We start from the raw sequence: 6,035 nt of genomic DNA, 5'->3' as shown, positions 1-6,035 counted from the left end.
GTATGTGTAGTTATTTTAGTGACTGTGAGGCTGGTATTGTGGTGGTGAAAAGTACTGCGGGGGGAGCCATCATATTCTTCATCATTGCAAATCCCTCTGCAACAGAGATAGTCAGTTTTTCAATGTTCATCGGCAGCCGGGTCATACTGTCCGTGAACTCCCTGCCAGTTGCCTCCATACGTTCCAGTATTTGTTTTTTCAGTTTTAAGTCCTCCTGCGCGTGAGCCAACAGCTGTCCGTCATTTGGCAATTTCCTTTTAAGTTTTTCAAGCCTGTAACTGGACAACCGCGCACCACGTATACAGTTTCCTCTTTGCTTGCTTTCTATAGATGTGTCCTGCGCATGCCCAGTAGGAGGAGATTCGCCCAGATACCCGTTTTAATGTGGACAGAGGTATTTTCAAAAACGCCTGGTGTGGACACCTCTTGTTTTTACTCAGAACTGGCATTTTCAAAATTATCCGGTCTAGTGTGGATGTAGCCTCAGTCTAACCAGATTTATTGCCAACATACAAATGTTCACTAAAGGTTGCTGTACCTTTATGTCCTTCACTGTCATTGACCTAGGCAGTGTAATCTAATCTTGAACATTGGCATTTTCTGACTCAAATATTAAAGTTCTTTTTCATTTAATCTTTTCATCCATTGCTCAATCAATGATAAATCTTATCTAGCTACCCATCTAAGCCTTCAACTAATTAATTAATAATAGGCATCCGTTAGTCTCATGAGACCATGGATTTGCGCCTTGGAAACCTTCCAAGGCGCAGGCCTGGGCAAGGTTGTATGGAAGACCAGCAGTTGCCTATGCTGCAAGTCTCCCCTCTCCATGCCACTGATGTTGTCCAAGGGAAGGGCATTAGGACCCATACAGCTTGGCACCGGTGTCGTCGCAGAGCAATGTGTGGTTAAGTGCCTTGCTCAAGGACACACACGCTGCCTCAGCCAAGGCTTGAACTAGCGACCTTCAAATCACTAGACGAACACCTTAACCACCTGGCCACATGCCAACAACGCACCTTCAACTAATATTGCCCCATAATCAATATCGCTTAGAGAAATAACCCTTAATTACAAGCGTATACAGTTCAATAATTTTCTGGATTCAAGGAAGCAATTTGCCCGACTCTTGCTATCTTCAGCAGGAACTCTGTAGCAAACAAAGGGCCTCTCTGCCTTTCATTACCATTAATATGTATTTACATATGCAATTTCAACTACCGTATTTGAGAACATACGCACATTGGAGGCACTGCAAAGTGGGTTCACCAAGTTGATTCATAGACTGAAGCATCTGAAATTTTGGACAATTCAGCCTACCCTCATTGAAGAAAGATGTTCTGATTGAAATATTGTTTCAAGGGTCATTAATAAGGTGGATGTCAACAGGATGTTCTCTCTAGTGGGGTTATTTAGAAAAAAGGGGTGAGATTTCAAAATAATAGATTACCCAAGGAAGGTACGCCAAAGGTGGTTTGCAATCTTCACCCTAGAGCTGAAGAGGCAGTTATGGAATGTATTCAAACAGTTGCTCAGGTCCCTTGCAGTATAAACACCTGTTAAAGTGAGCGCAGTAAAGTGGTGTAAGGCAGTAAACAAATGACTTCATGAATGATGGTGTTATCTCAAGCTTTACTAGGCCTATCAGTTCTGTTTTACAGGAGGTAAATTTCACAAGTACGTGGGGATTTTAATTGGTAAAAGCAGCAGGACCATCCCTGTTTTCTAATCTCACAGATGAGACACCTCAACAGCATTGATGACAAGGGGGGGCATTGTCTCATGTTTGAGACAGCCAAAATGGAGTTTCAAGGCAGCCATTTGGAACTAACAAGAAAATTTGTTATAGAACTGCATATCTTTGGAATTCTTTATCCCCGAGGCATCTGTTTATGTGCCCCAATCATGTTATTTAATATGCAAGGGATTCTTAAGTATTGACAAAGATCAGCTTTGTATTCGGGTGGAGAATAGGGTTATAACAGACATCCCACCCTGCAAAAACTCATTTCAGGGAGGTAGCACCATTAATTTGTGGGAGACTCCCAGAACTTCCAGGAGAGGTGGGATGTCTGCAATACAGTAGCTCCTTAGCAGCTAGCCAGCTAGTTTAAATAACGTTAGCTATGCTAATGAACGAATGACACCTGTTAAACTCACCTCAACGTGTCTTTTACAGTCTTAACCCACCAAGGGCAATAGAAAAGTCACTGTTGCAAACAGTGCAGCGAGCAACACTGTCATTATTTTTGACCCCTATTAGGCAGGGGTACACTTTAGTGTAGTCTGGAGTGATGTATGTTTTATACTTTTTTTTGGAACACTGTCGTGGCACATTCTCTCACTCTCTCTCTCTTGCTTTCTCTCACGCTCGTGCTCAAAAAATTGATTTCCATGATATTGTATATAATTTGCAGGCATCAGGGAGCCACTATTAATATGCTGGAGACTCCCGGGAGAGGTGGGATGTCTGGTTATAAGCAGTAAGTGGCACTGAGCAGAAGAATTGATTCCCAGAGGACACTGCTGATCTGTCCAATAACAAAAACATTTCAAGCGTCTGGAACTGCATTTTTTTTTTTAAAGTGAAGATTTTAGGATTGTGCTAACTATTGTGACAGCTCACAAGTCTCAGCTCCACAAGGAAAAAAAAACATTGGAAGAACCCTTTGCACAGACTGGATCAAAAACAAAACTGAATAAACTGCTAAGAATTGGCTACACCTGCTTCATGTTATGATAGTACTTCGTCACCCAAAGACATGTTCCATTCCTGATTAAATTTCTACAGATGGAAGCTAGCTCACACCTGCACATAAAATGAGCAGAAAATTAAATCCAGGCAATAATGCCACATTTCTTTAACCCAGTTAGCTGAATAGTTGCCAGTGTTCTGAATCAAAATTAAATTTTAATGAACAGCAGCAGCTATAGCACAGAGACACCAACATCTAGCTTTCTGAAGATAATATGAAATGCCCAGAAGGGAAGAGACTTGCCAGACTGAATCTTCGGCCTAGACTGAAGTGGCAGGACCTGCTCCAGAGAGCAGATAACAAACTGATGTTTGGTCAATTTGAATGCCAAACCAGATTAAAAAGATTAAGGCAGAGGGTGGAAAATGAGCCAGTGTTCAGCTCACTACTCACTCACCTTAGCACTGAACTGACACTGGAGCGGGAGCATTTGCCTCAGCACTAAACCTGCACCACAGCTCTAGCCTGCAGCCATCAAGCTCCTGCACTGGCCGCAGCACTGAACCAACTCTCTGGCTCATGATCTGTGGATTGTTTGCTTTTTTTTTTATTATTATCGCTCACACCATTTGCTTTTTCCCCCTTGCACATTGGTTGTATGACTGGCTTTCTGGTGTGTGGTTTCTCATGAATTTTATGCTGTTGATTTGTTCTATGGCAAAACGTTAAATCTGAAGGTTGTATTTGGTATACACATTTTGACAATAGATGTACTTCAATCTTTGAACCGACATTGATTCTCTTATGCTATGCAAGGCCTCAGCCAGTGCAATCTGGTAGCTGACTCCTTTCCCTTATTAATGTTCAGCTTAATCCACATTACCCAACCTCTTTAGAACGTTAACAACCATAATCATATCATGATTATCCCTAAGAACCGACTTCAAACTTTCCTTTCATTCCCTTGCTCTTTAGTTATTCTTTCATCCCCTTGCTGGTCTGAAGTTGAGAGCTTGGTAAGTGGTGATGAACAAGCCATGACGAATGTTTGTCCAACAGCTTTTCAGCTACCATTAGAGCACCAAAACAGTGCACAGAAGTAACTTACCAAAATGAGTCAATTTTAAGGCACCTGAGATATGTCCAGTTTGAAGAGGCTGACATCATTCTCCTTGGAATGGAGAAACTAGCAAGATGCATTGGATGAAAACAGTAAGAAAGTAATTGGCAAAGAATCAAAAATACATTAAGTGATTATGTTCTGGAGTACACTGCCTGGATAGCATGGACAGATTCAATTGTGACATTGGAAATGACAGCTCACGCTCTGAGCTGGTACTGAGTCATTGGGCCTGAATTGGCTTCCGCTGTCATGAAGTTATCTTGACACATCAAAATTAGTGATGTTACTACATTTTAGAAATTAGCTATCACAATTCGAAGCAGATGTGAAAGCAAGAGATTGGGTTGGAATTCCACATCTTGGAGACGAACTTTCTGTGATGCTCAAATAGATCAGTATTAGAATATACCGCTGAGTGGCACATGAATGGAAATTGTAGGGAGCAGGAGATTTTGAAAACAAGGAACAGAATTATTTGAAATCTTTGATCAATGACTAACATTGGTCAGTGTGGTCAAAATTAGGTTAGGGGTTGATACACTTATTGCTAATTGCAATATTTACAATAGCAAATAGCACATTAACTCATTTTCCTTTGAATTTAAGGGTTAATTTACTCCGTGGCTTGGAATTTGAGGAAATCAAATCACTTGCTGACGAGAAAGTGCTGAGCCAGCATTATGCACTCCTAGACAAAAAATGCTTAATAAACTCCATTATTGATGTTTTGGGGTCAAAATTTCACATCAGGTTTTGGAGCAATACAGTGCAATGCAAAAAGCTAAATTATAATATATAAAAATTGTATCGGTGCAAAGTTATAATAAAAGTAGTGAGGTAGCATTCATAGGTTGCTTCATTGACCATTCAGAAGTCTGATGGCAGGGGGGAAGGTGTTCCTAAAATGTCAAGTGTGTGTCTTCAGTGCTCAGTTTGCTGAGTTCCTCAACAGATTGTTGGTCCAGATTCCAGCATCTCATGTCTCTAATAGATCATGTTGACTTCTATGATAGAGATGATTAGGGATTAATATTTGCTCTTTATACTTTTGCTGGCATGTCAATGAGAAAACACCTGTCCTTTACGTCTGTTCCATCCAATTTGTTTGCGTAGCATCTATGTTCAAAGTGCAGTGTCGACCCAAGCGCCTGTCTGGCACGAACTGCCAGACTCCCACTTTGACCTACCTTCAAGCCCACTACATTTCCACCCCCACCCAACAAAACCCAAGACTGAAGAGCATCTATCTTGGCACAAGACACATTTTTTGATAATCAACCATTGCAGTCTTGAGTCTCACTTGCAGTTCTCTCCTCTCAACTCTTTCCCCCCCCCCTTCTTACTTGCATCACCTCCAACACCTTTCAGATTACATTTATCCATGCCCTCGCTCTTGCTTTCTGCCTCCCTTTATTCAGAATTTAAGACTAAGAATTACTTAAAATTTCTCAGCATACTGATGAAAAAGTACAAACCCCCAAACCATTAACAGTTTCTTTCCACAGTTGCTGGCACACAACCTGCTGAGTATTTCCATTGTTTGGTATAATTTTAAAATACTAAATATCTAGTTCAGATTAGTTTCTATCAAGTGTACGTCAATTCAACATTTTCATTCAAGGCCAACGGAACATCAATAATCAAACTGCTGAATACAAGGTTACTAATCTTAGTAAGTTCAGTGATCTTGACTCAAATGAATGTGGAGCTTTCCAGAGAGTGGTGGTCAATGCAGCATTCTGCAGAAACAAGTTTACATTAAATATTTTATCAAACTTTCATGTTAAAGCATTAATAATTCAAGATTCCTCATGCATTCATAGATTAAACAAGAATTTGGGTTCTTAAAGTGATAGTTAAGTTGTTAACAACCTTGATCAGAAAATTGATGGTCAAAAATTGTTTTTTTAGTATAGATAATCACTTAGTACAGCTTTAAACATTCAGAATAGAGGGAATTTCAGAGTTTAGGCCTACATAACTGAAGGCAAATAATCTACCTGGCAAGAAATTTGATATCCTCCTCAAACATAGCTGTAGCAATTATGTACAGGTAAAACAGTAAACGTTATTTAGAAAAGGCTATTGTATACCATTAACAGTACTTAAACTTCCATCATCTGGAATTAAAGTGGGTTAGATCATACGTTTCGTCTCATGTTTCATTACTGCAAACCACTTCAGAAGTTTCAGTTTCATTGCAAGTCAAATAAAAT

The sequence above is a fragment of the Mobula birostris genome, chromosome 6 (assembly GCF_030028105.1).
Source record: "Mobula birostris isolate sMobBir1 chromosome 6, sMobBir1.hap1, whole genome shotgun sequence".
Taxonomy (NCBI): domain Eukaryota; kingdom Metazoa; phylum Chordata; class Chondrichthyes; order Myliobatiformes; family Myliobatidae; genus Mobula; species Mobula birostris.
This window is presented reverse-complemented; position numbering follows the sequence as displayed.